This window comes from Citrus sinensis, chromosome 2 (genome assembly GCF_022201045.2).
Source record: "Citrus sinensis cultivar Valencia sweet orange chromosome 2, DVS_A1.0, whole genome shotgun sequence".
NCBI lineage: Eukaryota > Viridiplantae > Streptophyta > Magnoliopsida > Sapindales > Rutaceae > Citrus > Citrus sinensis.
In genome coordinates, this window is record NC_068557.1 from 14,486,361 (window position 1) to 14,506,252 (window position 19,892).

General features: G+C 33.6%; 1 non-coding gene across 1 annotated transcript; it reads left to right on the forward strand.

The window, feature by feature from the left end:
- The first annotated feature begins 12,862 nt into the window (after positions 1–12,862).
- On the forward strand, positions 12,863–12,966 carry LOC127900488 (small nucleolar RNA R71). The gene has a single exon (XR_008052671.1). It is a non-coding gene; the product is annotated as a small nucleolar RNA R71 (small nucleolar RNA).
- Positions 12,967–19,892: the final 6,926 nt, after the last annotated feature.

Consider the following 19,892-nt stretch of genomic DNA (forward strand, 5'->3'; position numbering starts at 1 on the left):
ACAAGAAAATAATTTAATGAATTTGGTTGTTTTCAAGTTTATGGTTTAAATTAAAGAGTTTTGGAAACTTTGAAAACGAGTATTGTTTTAAATTATGGAAACGGGCTTATTTGCAAAGTTTTATAAAGATTTAGGTCATAGCATAATTTTATTAAGTTTTGGGACAAAATTATAATATTGGAAAATGGTTGTTTCATTGTAGCAAGCGGCTAACCGGATTCACCAAAGCGGCAAACCAGTTACCAAGTAAAAGCACTCTGGAGTAAAAACGACCAACCGAAAAATGAAAAGCAATAAACCGGATGTGCAAAAATTCAAATCTTTGACTATAACGGTAACATCAAGCGACAAAATGGTTAACATAAAACGGCAAGCCGGTTATCACCAGAAAGTCAATAATGGCTAGTTTTCTACTCCAACTATAAAATGGCTTCAATCAAATTCAAATGAAGAGAGACAACCATTGTTATCATTGAGCATTCCTCTGTAATCTGAGCATTCCTCTGTAATCTAAGCATAAAACCTGTGTATTCATTTCATTCATTCACACATTGTAATCATTTTTGTAGAATATATTGTGTGAGAGAAATTTATTTGTAATCATTTTTGTAGAATCAAGTTGAGAGGTTGTAAGTGTTGTGATACACTTGGGTTAATAGATTGGAGATAATTTCTTATTGTAAAGGTTTATCGACACCTTGGAAGTCAATTGTAAAAGTTTTTGAAGTCTTGAAGGCTCTCTAAGTGAAATCCTTGAGCCTGGTGAGTTTGGAGGCATGGATGTAGGCACGGTTGGCCGAACCACGTAAAAATCGCGTGTTTTCTCTCTCTTACCCTATCTCTTTATTTTTTATTGCACATTAATTTGTTTATTTGGAATTTGGTTGATTTGTTTAATTTGCATTAAGTTTTAATTGCTTAAATTTTTAGAATCCTAATTTACCCCCTCTTGGATTGCGTAGTTAGTATTTCATTTGATATCAGAGCAAGGTGCTCTTGTTTAGACTTAACTGTCTAGAGCTAAAGATCAATGACAATTCAAAATAATTCCATATTTAGGGAAGGTCAATCAACCACTAGTCCTCCATTTTTCAATGGAAATGACTACCCATATTGGAAAACTAGGATGATAATTTATTTGCAAGCTTTAAATTATAAAATTTAGGAAGCTGTTTGTGATGGTTCATTCATGCCTATAACTAAAATGAAGTAGGAAATAATATTCTAAAACTTTCAGGTCAATGGAGTGAGTTAGAAAAGAAAAAGATATCTTTAAACTCCAAAGCAATGAATGCTTTATTTTGTGCTCTTGATAAGAAAGAATTTCATAGAATGTCTTGTTGTGAGAGTACTCAAGAAATATGGAACAAACTTGAAGTTGTCTATGAAGGGACAAATCAAGTTAAAAAGTCTAAGATTAGTAGATATACTCGACAATATGAATTGTTCTAATTGGAACAAAATGAGAATGTGTATTCTATGTATACTAGGTTTAAGGATATTGTGAGCACATTAGGAGCCCTAGGAAAAATGTTTTTTAATAGCAAAAAAGTTAAGAAAATTATTAGGTCTCTACCAATGGAATGGATACCTAAGGGAATCGCTATAGAGGAAACTAAAGATTTGAACACTTTACCTATTGATGATTTAATTGTTTCTATTATTTCTTATGAGGAAGATTTGGCAGCGGAAAAAGACAATGAGGAAAAGAAGAAGAAAAGCATTGCACTCGAAGCATCAAAGCATGAGAGTAATGAGGAAAGTGAGCTTGATGATGAAGACATGGCTATGATGGCTAGAAGGTTTAGAAAATTTTTTAAGAAAACCAGTGAGCAGAAAAGATTTAGAAATGACAAGAACCAAAAGGAGAAGAAAGAGTGAATCACTTGTTATGAGTGTATGAAGCCTGGACGCATACGATCGGAGTGTCCTCTTCTCAACAAGCTAAAAAAAAAGCAATGCTAGCCACATGGGATGTCAACAAGAGATGTCAAATATAGCTCTCATGGCAATTGGGGATGAATCATTTTACAAACTTGATGAAGTAAGTGATCCTACCTATGATGAATTATATGATACTTTAAAGGAATTGCATGATGATTGGATAAAAATTGGTAAAACAATGCATGTCTTAGAAAGAAAATGGTAGAGCTCACAAGTAAAAATGAATCTCTAAGCGCAAAGATTATATGCCTAGAATTAGAAAAATAAAACATTGTATGATAGAGTTGTATTATCAAATGAGAAACCTAGCACTTCACATGAACATACAGAATCACATGTAGATTATTTGAAAAAGGAAAATGAGATGCTCAAGAAAAAGAATATTGAATTTAGTGATGTTGTCATAAAATTTAAAAAAGGGCAAAAGATGTTGGATAACTTCCTTAATTCACAAAAATAAAGGAGGATTTATGTGTAAGTTGTGAAAATTTTATTGAACTCGCAAGTGCACGAATCTATTGTAGAATAGATCAATGGTGACGAGTGTCAATCCCACAAGAAGGTGGATTTTAATTGTGTGTAGAATCAATTTTTCTAAATGGGTGGTTGGATTTATAGTAAAGATGATTTGAAATATCCTAATATTTGAATTGAAATGGCATAATTAAATTTAAGTGGAAACTATAATAATTGTAGCGCTTGGGTATCTGAATCCGTATCAACATGTACCATGGGCTAAATATTCCTTCTTAGTGTCAATTAAATCATGAGGGGGAAATCCACACCTCATAAACCACACTCTAATCAATATGGTACTAAGAGTTTATCATGCCAAATAATAATAATCTTGTACTAGGTAGCCGGTGAAACCAGGGCGGTATCTAGATAAGATTATTATTATTTGTCGACGAGAAGTCAAAACATCTACAAAAACTAGAGGGGAAAAGAAAATAAATTTACCAAATAAAACCCATGACACATATTGAGACTTTACCTTCAACCCAAGCTTGAAAGAAAATTAGCTACTCATAATTGAACTAGGGGTAAAATAGAAATTTATTAAAATACGTAGAAAATACAAGATGGAGAAGGAATTACAGAAAATGTAGCCCAAAAATGGATTTAGAGATGCCAAATTAGGGGGGAGAGATCCCCTTTTTATAGATACATTGAGTAAATCATGGCCACCGGATTAAAAATAGTTTGGATGCTCAGGATTGCGCCACGTCATCAGTCAACAGTATGCTGTTTGAACAGTCAATTGGTTTGAACAATGATGTGGTTTGGTTGAAAATAATCATGTGTATATGCATGTACTGTACACCTAATTTTTGGTCAACTAACATACTGCCACGTCACTGATCAACAGTACATAAGAATTCTCTCCAATGGAATCGTGACACCTCATCAGTCAATGTCACATCATTGGTCAATGTCACGTCATCAATTCGTCTATGTGAACAGTGTCGTGAACAGTAACGTAGACAATACCGTACATGTGAATAGTGATATTTTTTTTTTATGCTCCTTCTAAGGTTTTCGACTGTCCTGAGTTCAAAAGTGATGTCCGTTTTGCAGTCTGATTTCTCGTTCATTGTGAAATGGCCATGATGCCCCTAAAATACATAAAATACTTAATTAAAATAAAGCACACATAATTAAATCACAAGAAGCTGAAATACATAAAAGTAAGGGTGTTAGTAAAACTTGAAGTGTAAAATGATGATTTTTTCCTTTATAAATATACATTTTCTAACACTCAACACACCCCCCAACCAGCTTATTGCTAGTCCCTAGCAAATAAAGCGAAAACAAAATTCAAATCCAACATGAATTTTTTTTTTTAACAAATCATATTTATTCAATCAGACTAATGATAGTAATCAAATAAAAGTATAAACATTATCTTCAGTCTAAAGAAACATCACACCAACATCAACCATCCACATGAATCAGCCCAGTAGACTTTGTCACAGCTACTTTCAAGAATGACATGTTAAACCCCAAAATCTCATTGGAAATAGTGACACTCTCACAAAGAAATTAAACCCAATAAAAATAGTCACTTCTATGAATGATAATTAAGAGAAAATAATAAAGAAATGATATCACATGTTCTCACCAAGATGAAAGAAAAATGCCATCAGCTTAGAAATAATACGATCTCAGGTAAAAAAAAAATGCTAGTCAACCAAATTTAGTTATTTATTTATTTTATGCACCACTACATCTTTTTAGCCCATATAACTAACTTGTACTTCAGACTATAGTTCCCTAAAATCAAGAAGGACTTTTATTAGGATGTAACGTAGGCTAAGGACATGGCTAACAAAGGAGTGGAAATAAGGAAAATAAAGTGTATGTTTGCAAAAAATGCAGAGACTTTTTTTTTTTAAGTTGCAAGGTGAATTTCACCTATTATTGTTATTTATTTATTTTTTTATTGCTTTTGTTTGGCACAACTTCACTGAACAAAATAATTATTTACATTTTTCTCAAACATAAATAGGTGATGGAACTTGTAAGATATCGGGTAATACTCCAAATCGGAGTGGGTCAAGATGATAAGTTTGACAAAGACAAGGTTTTTTTTTTTTTAAAGGCTCAAAAGGGTTAACTATGGATATTTCACAAAAGGGATGGCTAGAAAGACTCAAACGGATCAAAGATGGGTTTTCCATTATCTTTTAGGGCTCTAAATAATCGTCCATATCTACAGTTAGATGGGCCTCCAGATGTAGCAACACACTTTTTTTTCTTTTTTTTTTTAATTTTACAACTTTTTTTTAAAGGTTAACTCAAAAGAAATCTAGAGATCATGTATAAAATAATAAACTGTTAAGTTGTATGAAGAATGGGCAAAAGGGTTACTCTCCAAGAAAAATGATAGGCTCAAAAACTCACTTGGTACTTATTATGACATGTTCATTCATTCAATCAACTCATATTTGTCTCTGACGTCAACATATAGAGTAGCAAACATGGCGTAACATCACTTAAGACCAAAGATAATACAAATAGTAAAATTTAAAATTCATCATGTTATCCAATGTTAAAACAAATCACACAATTTTTTTTTTAAACAACATTCAACCCCCAACCTATTCTAAACATGAAAGGAAAATATGCATGCAGAAATATGAAAATGATGCAAAAAATATAATTAGAAAAGTTACACTTAAAATGATAGAAAAAGAAAATGATTTTTTTTTAACTAAGAAGATGTGTTCTAGAGGCACTACACTCCATATTCAACCATTGTCGACTCAAAAATTTGAAAATGTATATTTATAAAGGAGAAATTAAAAAGAAGAAGTAAAAAAATGAATATCAAAGCTTAATAAAGAAAAAAAATGTCTGGAATTTTTTTTTTAATGAAGAATATGGATTTCTAGAGTAACTAGACTCCATATTCAGCCATCTTCAACACAAAAAGCTAGCAACAGATAGTTTCTATAACAAAAAATCAGTAAAAACTTAACCAAGATTCCACAATTGTCGACTATTCCCTCCTCCCAACCAGAACGAAACATTGTCCTCAATGTTTTAAAGGAAAGAAGTAGAGTTTAGAAGACATCACCTGGGTGGTGCAACATAGAAGAAAATATTTACAATCGGAGAGTTAAATCTAATTTGTACTTCTTACTGCGGCTACTGTTACAATCATTATTTGGACACTCCAACACAAAGGTCCAAGGGTCTGGCTCCGGTCTATAAGCTTGTAACAGATCAAGTAGATCATTAGCAGTGTGAGCATAAATAAAAAGCTTTTTCGCTGTGGAAGGAATGAAATAGTTTTTTATTGTATGGTTAAGAAATGCGATGAAGTCATCATAAAAGTTATTGACATTTAACAAACCGATGGGTTTCTGGTGAATGTGCAGATGGGCCCAAGATACTAATGTGATAAGTGCCTCTAGTGTTGCAAGATCTCCTGGAAGGAAAATAAAAGCATCAGCATGATTAAGCATTTCAGTTATTCTTTCTTGCATACTTGAGACGACTAACTCTTCTCCAGTCGGTGAGTCAGACAAACTGCCCAAAGGTTTTAGGACTCTTGGGATGATGCCTAACACTTGGCTTCCTCTGACAAAAGCAGCTTCTGAGACCAATTTTGATAACCCTCGGTTACCTCCTCCATACACCAAATGTAATTTTCTCTCTGCTATGCTTCGACCAAGATATTTGGCTGCCTCAACGAACTCTTTATATTTGTCATAGTTAAATCCAGAAATCACACAAATGTTCTTTAATTGTCTATTAGGAGTAGCTGCCATTGGGATACTTCTCAAAAACAATTTGTGAGTGCTTGACAAAAAATCATATTTAATAATCTTGGTGACAGTGGGTCACAGCTGTGTATGAGGTAGCATGTCAGTGTTAATTAACGTGTAAAGCACAAGCCTACGAGCTTAGGCCCGGCCCTCACACATGAGGGCTTGGACAAGGGCCCAAGAAAAAAAAACCCGGACAAAGCCCAAGCCCACTACTTTTTTAAAAAAGTAATTTTATAAATTAGAATAATATAATTAAAATTGAAAAGTAATTTAAAAATAAAAAGGAAAACTTAAATTCTTAACTTATAAATCAATTATGATTCAAACAAATAAAAATTATGATACTAAATTCTCTCTTTTGTGTCAATTAATTAAGAGAGCGTTTGAATTAGAAAATCAAGTATTAAAGAAAATTAAAGTTATGAGTTTTTATTTGTTTTATTTATTTTTTAAATTTGACATATTCATTTTCTTTAATTTATCTATGATTGTAATAACTTGTTGATTATTAATTTATTTCAAATTTACAATAATTTAAAAAAAATTTAAAAATAAATAAAGCCCTAGCCCGGCCCGAGCCCAGCCCGGCCCAGGCCCGTACACTTAGCTAACAGAGGGCCTGGACATGGGCTTGAAAAAGCCCAGCCCAGGCCCGTTGTTTGCCATCCTTAAGCACATGACTCGCGAGTCAAAAAAGAAACAGTAAAAAGAAAAAAAAACAATGATAAAATAAAATTATTAAAGATAATAATGCAAATGATAAAACAACAATGAGATAAAATAACATTGAAGTAAAAGGATATTTACATGTAGTTGCGACTGTGGCTCACATCTTCCTCTGGTTTACGTCCAGAAACGGCTTGAACGCCCTCTATGGCTCGAGGATAGGCTTCCCATCCAGTTTTCTTATAAACTGGCAAACAGGGTCATTTATAGTCAGATTCCTGAGACTATATCGTGCATGCTCTTTCTAGAATAATGGCCATAACTAGAGAATCGCTCCTTGCACATATCCACTAGGATGCGTTTCAAAAGACAAAAGGATATCATCCAATGACTCCTTATTCAAGCCATCCCTAATAAATTGAATCTTATCTTCCCTATTATCAAACACCATTCTTAAAGAAAATGGGTTTTTATTGCATCTCATTCTGGCACATTTATGACAAGCAACAGAAATTCTTTGAGCTCTTCGTTTTCTTGCATAATTTCCTTTACCACAACCAGGCATGTATGCAATAAATTTGGAGGTAACTCACCTGCTAATCGTACTTTAACCTCGATTAACCAACGGATGTCAGCAGGTATGTTATTCCTCATGAGCAATCGCATGCGTTCAGACCGAACTTTATAGATTGTAAGGAGAGCATTCTGAGGAAGTAAAGGGAATCGATTGTGAAGCTTTACTAAAATCTCGTTTCTGTCCATACCTTTGCCTCAGAATATCAGTTATTACGGGAAACTGAAGTAACCGACTTGATTGTCACGGAGTACCGTTATCCGTCACTTCACCGGGGTAACAAACTAAAGCACACAAACAAAGAAAAACAAACTAAAACACATAAAGAAAATTACAATCGTCCTCTTATTGAATTTACCTCAAGCTCCAACTAGATGTTGTAGACACTTCTTTCAATGTCCCTGAGTTGGCTTTCTAAATCCTCAACATAAGATACTAACTCTGGTGGTTGCAGAACCCAAATACGATGTATTTTACAAAATCGAATCTGTCTTTTGAGATGAGATTTTACACGTTGAAGTGGCTTAAGAATGTCCAGGAGGAACTGTTTACCTATGACACTCATGATTAACAATGATAAGAGAAAACTTAATGGTTAAACAAACACACTTATGCAAAAATAATTTCAATTAGCAAAAGAATAATAAAAAGAAAGAAAGAAAAAAATCAAATCACTGAAAAGAAAGAAAAAAAAACTTAATTCAAATCTGGTGGGTCACTCAAATTTATTTCGATGTCAACTCTATGTGGTTGGTACTTTAGAGATGGCTTTAATCTTTGACCATTAACTTTAAACGTGACACCGTTCTTTGGGTCTCTAATTTCAATTGCCCAATGTGGAAAAACAGTATGAACAATAAAGGGGCCAGACAATCGAGAGCGTAACATACCTGGGAATAGGTGCAAGCGAGAATTGAATAAAAGCACTTTCTGACCTGGAGTGAAAGATTTTCTCATAATTTGCTTGTCATGAAAGACTTTCATTCGCTGCTTGTAAATTTTGGCATTTTCGTATGCATCATTGCGAATTTCTTCAAGTTCTGCCAGTTGTAATCTTCTTTCTGAGCTAGCTTGCTGCATGTCAAAGTTAAATTTCTTGATGGCCCAATATGCACAATACTCGAGTTCCACAAGTATGTGGCAAACTTTTCCATACACTAACTTGTAGGGTGACATCCCAATTGGGGTCTTGAAAGCCGTTCTATATGCCCATAGTGCATCATCAAGTCTTAATGACCAATCTTTTCTGCCTGGCCTCACCGTCTTTTCTAATATGTGCTTTATTTCTGATTGGAGATCTCAACTCGGCCACTGGTTTGCGGATGATATGCGGTCGCCACTTTGTGAGTGATTGAATACTTTGTCAAAAGAGCTTTGAATGTTTTGTTACAAAAGTGGGCACCATCATCACTGATTATCGCTCGAGGGAATCCAAAGCGTGAAACAATGTTGCTTTTAAAAAATCCTATCACGTAGTAACCAATATGTAATGATGGCCAAAAGAAAGAGGAAAAAGGTCCCATGAAGTCGATACCCCACACGTCAAAAATCTCAACCACTAAAATTGGATTTAGTGGCATCATATTCCTTCGTGTAATGCTCCCCATTTGTTGACACCTATCACATGAAGAACAGAAAGTGTAAGCGTCTCGAAATATAGTTGGCCAATGGGAACCACATTGTAAATGGTCTCCACAAGCTTGTTCATGGCAGAATGAAAGGATATTATGAATTTCACTTTCTGGGACACATCGTCTAACAATTTGATCAGCACAATACTTGAACAAATAAGGGTCATCCTAAAAGAAATTCTTTATTTCTGTAAAAAATTTGGCTTTGTCTTGCTTGGTCCAATGCTCTGGAAGTTAATCTATAATAAGATAATTAACGATATCAGCATACCACGGTAATACTTCCACACTCATCAATTGTTCATTTGGAAATGACTCATTCAATGGTAATGATTCCATAATTGTGTCAAAATGGAGACGAGAGAGATGGTCAGCCACAACATTCTCTGTGCTTTTCTTATCTTTAAATTTCAAGTCGAATTCCTGCAAGGGTAACACCCAACGAATTAGTCTAGCTTTTGCATCTGTCTTTGTGAGAAGATATTTAAGAGCAGCATGATTCGTGAATACAATTATTTTACAACCAATGAGATAAGATCGAAATTTCTCCAATGCAAACACTACTGCCAACATTTCTTTTTCAGTAGTTGAATAGTTCAACAGTGCATCATTCAATGTCATACTAGCATAGTACATAACATGGGGAATTCGATCAACTCTTTGTCCTAATACTGCTCTTACTGCATAATCAGATGCATCACACATGAGCTCAAATGGTAAGCTCCAGTTTAGGGGCTGAATGATTGGTGATGATGTCAACAACTGCTTTAATTTTCAAATGCCACAAGACATGAATCATTAAAGATAAAAGGTGTATCCTTAGCAAGTACATTACATAAGGGTTTAGAAACTTTGCTAAAATCTTTAATAAAATGTCTATAAAAACCAGCATGCCCAAGGAAAGATCTTACTTCTCTAACTGTTTTAGGTGGAGGAAGATTGGAAATGAGATCCACCTTTGCTTTGTCAACCTTAATACCTTCGCTCAAAATGATGTGACAGAGAACAATACCTTGTTTTACCATAAAATGGCACTTCTCCCAATTTAAGACTAAGTTCTTCTCGATACATCTTTGCAGAACTAGTGTTGATCAAATGAATCATCAAAAACAGAAAAGTCGTCCATAAAGACTTCAAGGAATCGTTCAACCATATTAGAAAAAATGCTTAACATACAACGTTGAAATGTAGCAGGTGCATTACATAATCCAAATGGTATCCTCCTATATGCAAATGTGCCAAAAGGGCAAGTGAAAGTAGTTTTCTCCTGATTTTTTGGGCATATGGGGATTTGATTGTATTCTGAGTAGCCATCTAGAAAGTAATAATATTCATGGCCTGCTAATCTATCAAGCATTTGATCGATAAATAGTAAAGGAAAATGGTCTTTACGTGTGACAGAATTTAACTTTCTATAATCAATGCATACACGTCATCCTGTAGTTACTCTAGTTGGTATTAATTCATTATCAGCATTGGTAATTACTGTGACTCCTGACTTTTTGGGGACAACTTGCAGAGAACTAACCCATGAACTATCAGAAATTAGGTAAATGATACCTGCGTCTAATAGCTTAAGGACTTCAGTTCTAATAACTTCTTTCATATTAGGACTTAACCGACGTTGCATTTCCCTAGTAGGTTTGGCATTTTCATCAAGGTGAATGTAATGCATGTAGTCTACTGGGTTTATACATTTTATGTCCGCTATGGTCCATCATAATACTCCTTTATGCTCTTTTAAAACATTCAACAATTTACCTTTTTGTTCGTCATTTAGGGATGATGAGATGATTACCGGCAGAGTACTTTCTTCTCCCAAAAATGCATATTCTAGAGTGTTGGGCAATGGTTTGAGCTCGAGTTTCGGTGGTGATTCTGATGATGGGATGAGTTTCTTCTCTGATGGTGCTAGTTGTTCAACTCTTGACTTCCATTTATTAGTGTCCATGGATAGTGATGAGTCAAGTAGGGCGTTGACCTCATCAACCGATCTGTCAATATCAAAATCCAAAATAAAATGAGTTAAACATGTTTATAAATGATCATCACTAAGGTTTGAAACAAAAGTATTATCAACTAATACTTATATTAAATCCACATCAACAATTCCATTATCTGCATTGTGAAGTTGTTTGGCAATGTTGAAGATGTTTAGCTCCATAGTCATGTTGCCAAAGGACAACTGCATATTTCCAGTTCTGCATTGAATGTGAGCATCGGCGGTTGCCAAGAAAGGTCGGCCTAGAATAATAGAGATGTGCTTCCTTAAATCCTATATTGGTTAAGTGTCAATTACAATAAAATCAACAGGAAAATAAAACTTATCTACCTGGATAAGCACGTCCTCCACAATACCACGAGGTATTTTCGTGGATCGATCTGCAAGTTGTAACACCGCTGAAGTTGGGTGTAATTCTCCCAGACCAAGTTTCACAAATATTGAATAAAGCAACAGATTTACACTAGCTCCTAAACCTAACAAAGCATTCTCAGTTGTGTGGTTCCCTATACTACATGAGATAGTGGGGGAGCCTGGGTCTTTGTATTTTAGAGGAATTTTGTGTTAGAGTATAGAACTAATATTTTCTGTTAAAAAAGCCTTCTTTTGAACGTGAATGTTTCTCTTTTTAGTACAAATGTCTTTAAGAAACTTGGCATAAGATGAAACTTATTTTATAGCATCAAGTAAAGGGATGTTAACACTTACCTGGTTGAAGATTTCAAGAATCTCACCTGTGGATTTTCCCTTCTTTCCTTTAGCTAACCTCTGAGGAAATGGAGCTTTGGGAACATATTCTCATGGGTTGGTTTCTTCTTTCTCTTCTAATGATAAGTCATCAACATTCACAGGTACAATTTGATTTTCTTTTGTCACCGCCATCTCCACTTTGTTGTCGACTTCTTTTCCTTTTCGCAAGGTCATGACTGCTTTGACCTCTCCATGCTGCTGTGGTGAATTGGTACTTGCTTCATGCACTCTTTTAGGATTAGACACTGGTTGACTTAGAAACTTGCCTTTCTCAACAGTCATTGCCAAGGTCTGAACTGAAGAAGCAAGTTGTCCCACCATATTCTCGAGGCTTGAAACTGATTGGGCTTGTGAGTTAAAGCCTGCTCTCATCTCATTTTGTAGTCCATCAATAGTGCGATTCTGTTGCTCAATCGTAGAGTGAATAACATTCTTGAAATTCTCGAATCCATCCTCCCATGGTCTGAGTTGAGAGTAGTTCTGGTTCTGATTGTATCATCTAAATGGTGGCTGAAAGGCTTGAGGAACTTGGGGAATTGGTTGCATTGGTAGAGCTGGAGTTGTTGGTCCATTCTGTTGGAATCCTTGAGACCACAAAAAATTGGGGCGGTCTCTCCATCCAAAGTTATATGTGTTGGAGTATGGGTTGTAATTTGATGGTTTTCTTATTACACCTATGGCATTGGCTTGATCTGAGTATGAGTCATGGTCATGTGATTCTGTTGATTTAGCAGTCGTTAACGAAGCTATTTGTCGAGAAAGACCTTCAATCATTTCTTTGACTTCTTTAATTCCTGAACTTGACTCGTCAATGTGAACCTCATTCACTCCCTTAATTCTTTTAGTATTCCTGAGTGATCGACTCCGTTGTTGGGAATTATCTACTTGTCGCTGGAAGAATTCCCAAATCTCTTATGCACTTTTTGACATTAGCTCTCCTCCACTTGTTGTCATTAGCGATTTTTACACATTCGGCAATAATCCCTCTAAAAAGTATTGACATTGGTGCCATTTCTCATACCCATGATGTGGACACTTTAAGAGTAACCCATTGAATCGCTCCCATGTTTTGAAAAACTGCTCGTCTTCTCTCTGGGTAAACTCTGAGATTTCGCTGCGAATAGCATTGGTTTTATGCACTGAAAAATATTTATTCAAAAATTTAGTTACCATTTGTTCCCATGATGTGATGCTATTGGCAGGTAATGTATTGAGTCATGAACGAGCTCTATCTTTTAAAGAAAATGGGAATAATCTAAATTTAACATCATCATCTGAAAAATTCTCATATTTAAAAGTTTGACAAACAGCATGAAAATCATTCAGATAATTATATGGGTCCTCATTTTCTAGGCCATAGAATGTTGGGAGACAATTTAGCACACTAGGTTTTAGTTCAAAACTCCTAGTAGCTATGTTTGGGTATCTTATGCATGATGTGCTTAAATTAGCTAAGGGACTGAAGTAGTCCTTAAATGGCCTCTTCTGTGGTGGTGTTTGTTGTTGCAAATTCATTTTATTTTTAACATGTTTGTGTGTGTGCAGTATTTTTTCTAATTCAAGGTCTATAGGCTCAAGATTAGGTAATAATGACCTTCGACCATGCATGCAAAGAACACAAAATAAATGAGAACAAAACAAATAAAAAAAGAAGAAGAAGGAGAAATTATGGTACTAACCTTATCACGCTGTTACAACCTTTCTATAAAAACACACTAAAACAAATACATGAAATAAATTAACTAAAAATAAATTAATAAGATAAACAAAAAATTACAAAGAAAAATAAATTAAAAATTAAATTACAGAATTTTAAAGAATAGAGAAAGAAAAGAAATTATTACCTCTAAATACAGATTTACTTTTTTTTCCTTTTTTTTAATAAGAAAAAAATTACAAGAAAACAAATAAAAGAAATTATTCACAAAAATTAATTCTACGAATTAAAATAACTTACCTCCCCGGCAACGGCGCTAAAAACTTATTGTGTAAATTTTATTGAACTTGCAAGTGCAAGAATCTATTGTAAAATAGATCAATGGTGACGAGTGTCGATTACACGAGGAGGTGGATTTTAATTGTGTGTAGAATCAATTTTTCTAAATGGGTGGTTGGATTTATGGTAAAGATGATTTGGAATATCCTAATATTTGAATTGAAATGGCAGAATTAAATTAAAGTGGAAACTATAATAATTGTAGCGCTTGGGTATCTGAATCCGTATCAACATGCACCATGAGCTAAATATTCCTTATTAGTGTCAATTAAATCATGAGGGGGGAATCCACACCTCATGAACCACACTCTAATCAATATAGTGCTAAGGGCTTATTGTGTCAAATAATAATAACCTTGTATTAGGCAGCCGGTGAAACCAGGGCGGTATCTAGACAAGATTATTATTATTTGTCGACGAGAAGTCAAAACATCCACGAAAACTAGAGGGGAAGAGAAAATAAATTTACCAAATAAAGCCCATGACACATGTTGAGACTTCACCTTCAACCCAAGCTTGAAAGAAAATTAGCTACTCATAATTGAACTAGGGGCAAAATGGAAATTTATTAAAATAGTAGAAAATACAAGATGGAGAAGGAATTATAAAAAATGGAGCCCAAAAATGGATCCAGAGATGCCAAATTAGGGGGGAGAGGTCTCTTTTTTTATAGATACATTGAGTAAATCATGGCCATCGGATTAAAAATAGTTTGAACACTCAGGATTGCGCCACGTCATCAGTCAACAATACGCGGTTTAAACAGTCAACTGGTTTGAACAGTGACGCAGTTTGGTTGAAAATAATCTTGTGTATATGTATGTACCGTACGCGTAATTTTTGGTCCACTAACATGCTGCCACGTCACCAATCAACAGTGCATAAGAATTCTCTCCAATGGAATCGTGCCACCTCATCAGTCAATGCCACATCATCGGTCAATGCCATGTTATCGATCCGTCTATGTGAATAGTATCGTGAACAGTAACGTAGACAATACCGTACATATAAATAGTACCGTATATGTGAATAGTGGTATTTTTCCTTTTATGCTCCTCCTAAGGTTTTCGACTGTCCTGAGTTTAAAAGTGATGTCCGTTTTACCGTCTGATTTCTCGTTCATTGTGAAATAACCATGATGTCCCTAAAATACATAAAATACTTAATTAAAATAAAGCACACATAATTAAATCACAAGAAGTTTAAATACATAAAAGTAAGGGTGTTAGTAAAACTTGAAGTGTAAAATGACGATTTTCTCCTTTATAAATATACATTTTCTAACACTCAACATAAGCCTAATAAAGCACACTCTTTTTTTTCCAATTTTGGTTTCATGTGATGGCTTAGCTTGTTAATTGGTTTGGCCTCTTTTTTCCATGCACATGTCGCCCACTTTTCCAATTTCCTTTTTCTTCAATTTGCTTTCCATAATTTAATCCAATGCACGCAATCTTTTTAAATTGGTCAAGTAAATCCATGCACATTAAACAATTTTCCAAATGTGCATTAATTAATTAATTGGCTTCCAAAAAAATCTTCAGTTATTTCCTTTCCTAATTCCTTCAAGCAGATTCTTCTTAAATATTTCAATTTAATTCTTCTTTAATCCCAGAATATACCTAAAATAACAAAATAAAATAAACTAAGATAAAAATTAACACAATAAAAATATAATTTACTAAATTAAAAATTAACTAAAATAACTAGAATATTTAAGATCAAAACAAGAAAAAGATGGAGAAATTAATAGCAAAATATATGAAAAGTATGCACTTATCAAGGAGGCAACATGGGAACGTGAGGAAGAGATGAAGAATAAGTATCCTAAACTATTCAGTAAGTAAATTTCGAGGACGAAATTTTCTTAAAGTGGGGAGGAAATTGTGAGGTACAATTTTCTCACTTAAATATAATAGAATTTATTTTAAGCTAACAAGCCCCTTTAAGTGTTAAAATAATAATGATAATAATAATAATATAAAATATTTAATTCTAAGTAAAGATGACATAAGTAATAATATAAGTAATGATGACATAAGCAATGACATAAGCAATGACATAAGCAATAATGTAAAAAAAATTATAGAGAAAGTTAAGAATTCTAGAATTTAGTAAGGTATTTATGAAGGATAATCTCAACTATTAATCAAGAGTTATGGTGGCAAAATTCTAATCATCCATTAGCCTTAAAAAATCCTATAAATACTCTTACCCCTTTTCATTTTCAATGCAATCTAGAAATTTCATCATCTTTTATTCTAAGTCATAATATCAAGAGTAAAGAAATCCTTAATTTAGAAATGTCTAGAGAAGTCAAAGTCAAGAGGTAAGTAACACTTGAACTGTAATGTAGAGACAAAATTATTTTCATACTTCAGTTTTAACAATTCATTTATCTTGTGATTACTCCTATGATGTGAATTTTTATATGGTCGGTTATGCCATCTATATTATAATATTTTCTTATTTATTCCTTATATGGTCGGCTATGGCGCCTAATATGTGATAATATTACTCAATTATGCTATGGTCGGCTATGCCGCCTATATTATAGTCCCATTTTATTTGATCTCCATATGGACGACATTGCCACCTGCGTTGAAGAATGTTGTCCTTAAATACCATTGTATGTTAATTCTGTTGTTCCTCTAGGAACTTCAAATGTTATAATATAAGTTGCATTGAACATATGCATTTCATGGACTACTTTATAAGAAGACGTTTTGGAAAATGAATTTTTGAAAAATGGGTTGTTGTACTATAAGATGGTAAAGTTCCCAAAGAGGGCAAGCCCTCCAAACTTAGTAAAAGGCAATCTTTTGGGGACGACGATACGTAACGCTCAAAAGATCAACCAATTAGGCCCAAGAGCATATTGTTTAAAAAGTAACAATGTCAGCCTTGTAGTACAACATACCTAGGGCCCTAATAAAGCTATTTTAAGTTTCTTTTAAAAACTTAATGTGGTCATCTATATGCATAATAATTTATACATGCACCAAGTGTTATCTTACTAGGCATTAGCTCATAAAGTCCTTACATTGCAGGTAACGATGAGTAGAGCAAGCTGGCGCCAAGTCCTAACCAAGGCGAAGTGCATATGGCCATATCAAACCTTGGATTTTATGATGGGCTCTGCTTTGTTTCAATAAAAAAATAAATATCTTAGCTTTAGTAATAATAAAATTTTTGAGAAATATACTAAGGAATCTATATATGTCTCTTACCTTTTGTAAGGAAGTTTTGTTTGCTATATAAAACTTTTTTTAGAATTTGTATTTATATTAAAAAGTAACAGTGTTTTAAATATTTTTAAATAAATACTTAAGTGAAGTGTTAGACCAATCCCAAAAATTTGGTATTTACAATAAATATGTAGCTAGCTCAAAGATTATGCTCATAATCAATTGTTTGAGTTATACAATATAATTTATCAATCACATCATTCATTGAAAGAGATACCAAATATTATACTGCAATGTTGACACCTTCTCTCAAATTTTTCCAAGTAAGAATTGATGTCGTATCTTGGTCAGGGACTTTGTAAAGATATTTGCAATTTGAAATGTGGTAGACACATGAGGTGATTTTATGGTACGATCAACAAAAGCATCTTAAATATAGTGGCAATCAACCTCTATAGGTTTAGTTCTTTCATGAAACATAGGGTTTTCAGTAATTTGTATGGCACTCTTGTTATTAGTATACAATAGTGCTGAAGATGCTTGAGGAAAACCTAAATCAGATACAAGTCGTAGCCGTACGATTTCAAAACAAGCAGTTGACATAACTTTACAATCTGCTTCAGTATAAGATTTAGAAACCTTCTCAATTTTTTTTTTTCATTTCTAAGAGATAAGAACATCATCAAGTCACATAGACCAACTTGTACTTGATCAACAAGGGGCACCTAGCCTAATCAAAATCACTATATTCTTTGAAACAAGAAGAGAGCCAGTCTTGTAAAATAGTCCAGGATTAGGAGTACCAAACAAATAGCGCATTATTCTTTTAATTGCTACAAGATATAAATGTCGAGGCTCATGCATAAATTGACTCTTTAAGTTAATTGCATAAGAGATGTCTAGACAAGTACTCATCAAATAAACCAAACTCCCTACTAGCTACCAACATAGTGTAGGGTCAGAAAGTAGTTCACCATCATTTTTTGAATATTTCACATTGAGCTCAAGTGGAGTGTCTATGATCATTGAATCTTTAAGTCCAACCAAAGCAATTAATTCTTTTGAGTATTTATGCTGATTGACATTGATACCTTTACTTGAAGTACGTACTTCGAGGCCGAAAAAATAAGTGAAATTACCGAGATCTTTTATTTGAAAATATGAATGTAAAGACTCCTTAAATTATTGAATACTAAATTTGTTGACCCTCATAATAATTATATCATCCATATAAATAAGAAGAATAATGATACCAACAGCTAAACTTCAAATAAACATCAAAGGATCATTAGAGCTCAAATGAAAACCCAATTGATGCAATATTTTATCAAACTTTATAAACCCTAAATGTGGTGCTAGCATGAGCTTATAAAGAGAATGTAAAAAATGACATACTTGAGTTTTCGAATTAGATCTTACACCAGGCAAAAGCTTCATGTAGACTTCTTTTTATAGATCTCCTTGCAAGAATTGAGCTTTTATATTGATTTGAAAAAGAGGCCATGCTTGTGAACCTGCAATTCCTAACAAAGTGCAAACTATTGTCATTTTAGCCACTCGAGCAAATGTCTCATGATAGTTTATACCATATTCTTGCCAATTCCCAAGAGTGGCTAAACAATAATGATCCAAAGAACCGTAAACTTTCTATTTGATAAAGTACACTCATTTACACCTGATTGGTTTACAACAAGCTGGACAATGTACAATATCCTATGTATTATTTCTTCTTAATGTTTCTAACCCTTTATTCATTACAATCTGCCAGTGTGAATATAATCTAGCTCGGGAATAAAAGTTTGGAATACTCATAGATGACAATGTAACCATGAGAGACAAGTGGTCAAGTGGTTTTGATTTGTCTAATAGATTTTTGTAATGCAAGTGCAACAAACACAATGTTTGACTCATGTGTTTCAAGACTTGACCATGTGTTTCACGACTTGGATCAAAAGATAAGGAAGATTCTCATTGAGGACCCTCTGTTTCTTCACTTTTATGCTATGTTTACCAAACTAGAATCAAAATGAGTTGGAATCGGAATAAGCAGGAATGTGAATGGAGAATAGGAATTAGAATAAGTTGTTTACTTGAATTGTAGAAATCGAAATCAGAATAAATTAGATTGTCACCAATTACTAAAAAGTCCTTAATAATAATGACAATAATATTAATAAAAAATAAAATTAATAATTTGTTAATAAAATTTTAATAATGATAAATTTTGGGGATTATAAAAATTTAATAGGGCTAAAATGGAAAATTTAGGGAATGGAAAATTGATTCTCAGGGGCTTGGGATTCAATCTTCCATTCCTCATTCCCAAATTTAGGTGGGGGGCACGATTTCGATTCTGATTTTTGCCTCTATTTTGCGAATTAAACATTGTCCATGATTCCAATTCCGCAATCTGATTTCCTAATTCATGAAGTAAACACTACCTTAGTTGTGACTCATTGCTTGTTTTCTATCCTAAGATTAAAGCTACCATGTTAGGAATATTACCATCAAAGTTATGAAGATTAGAACATGAAGATAATGAAGTGGCAACATGGGTATTTTTTTTAAAAAATAAATATTTTCTACATAAATAACATTTTGACATATGTGAATACGAGGAGAGTATTAGGATCATAACAAAGGAACATTAGCAATCATATGCATATCCAAGAAATGGACATCTTTCAAACTGTGCAATCAATTTATTCTATTCTGATGCAGGAAGATGACTATAACAAAGACGACCAAAAACACGTAACTGAGTGTAATAAGGACATTTGTTATGCAAATGGAAAAGTGGAGACACATTATAAAGCTTAAATGATGCAGAAAATCAATCAAGTGCACAACTGGAGACAAGGCTT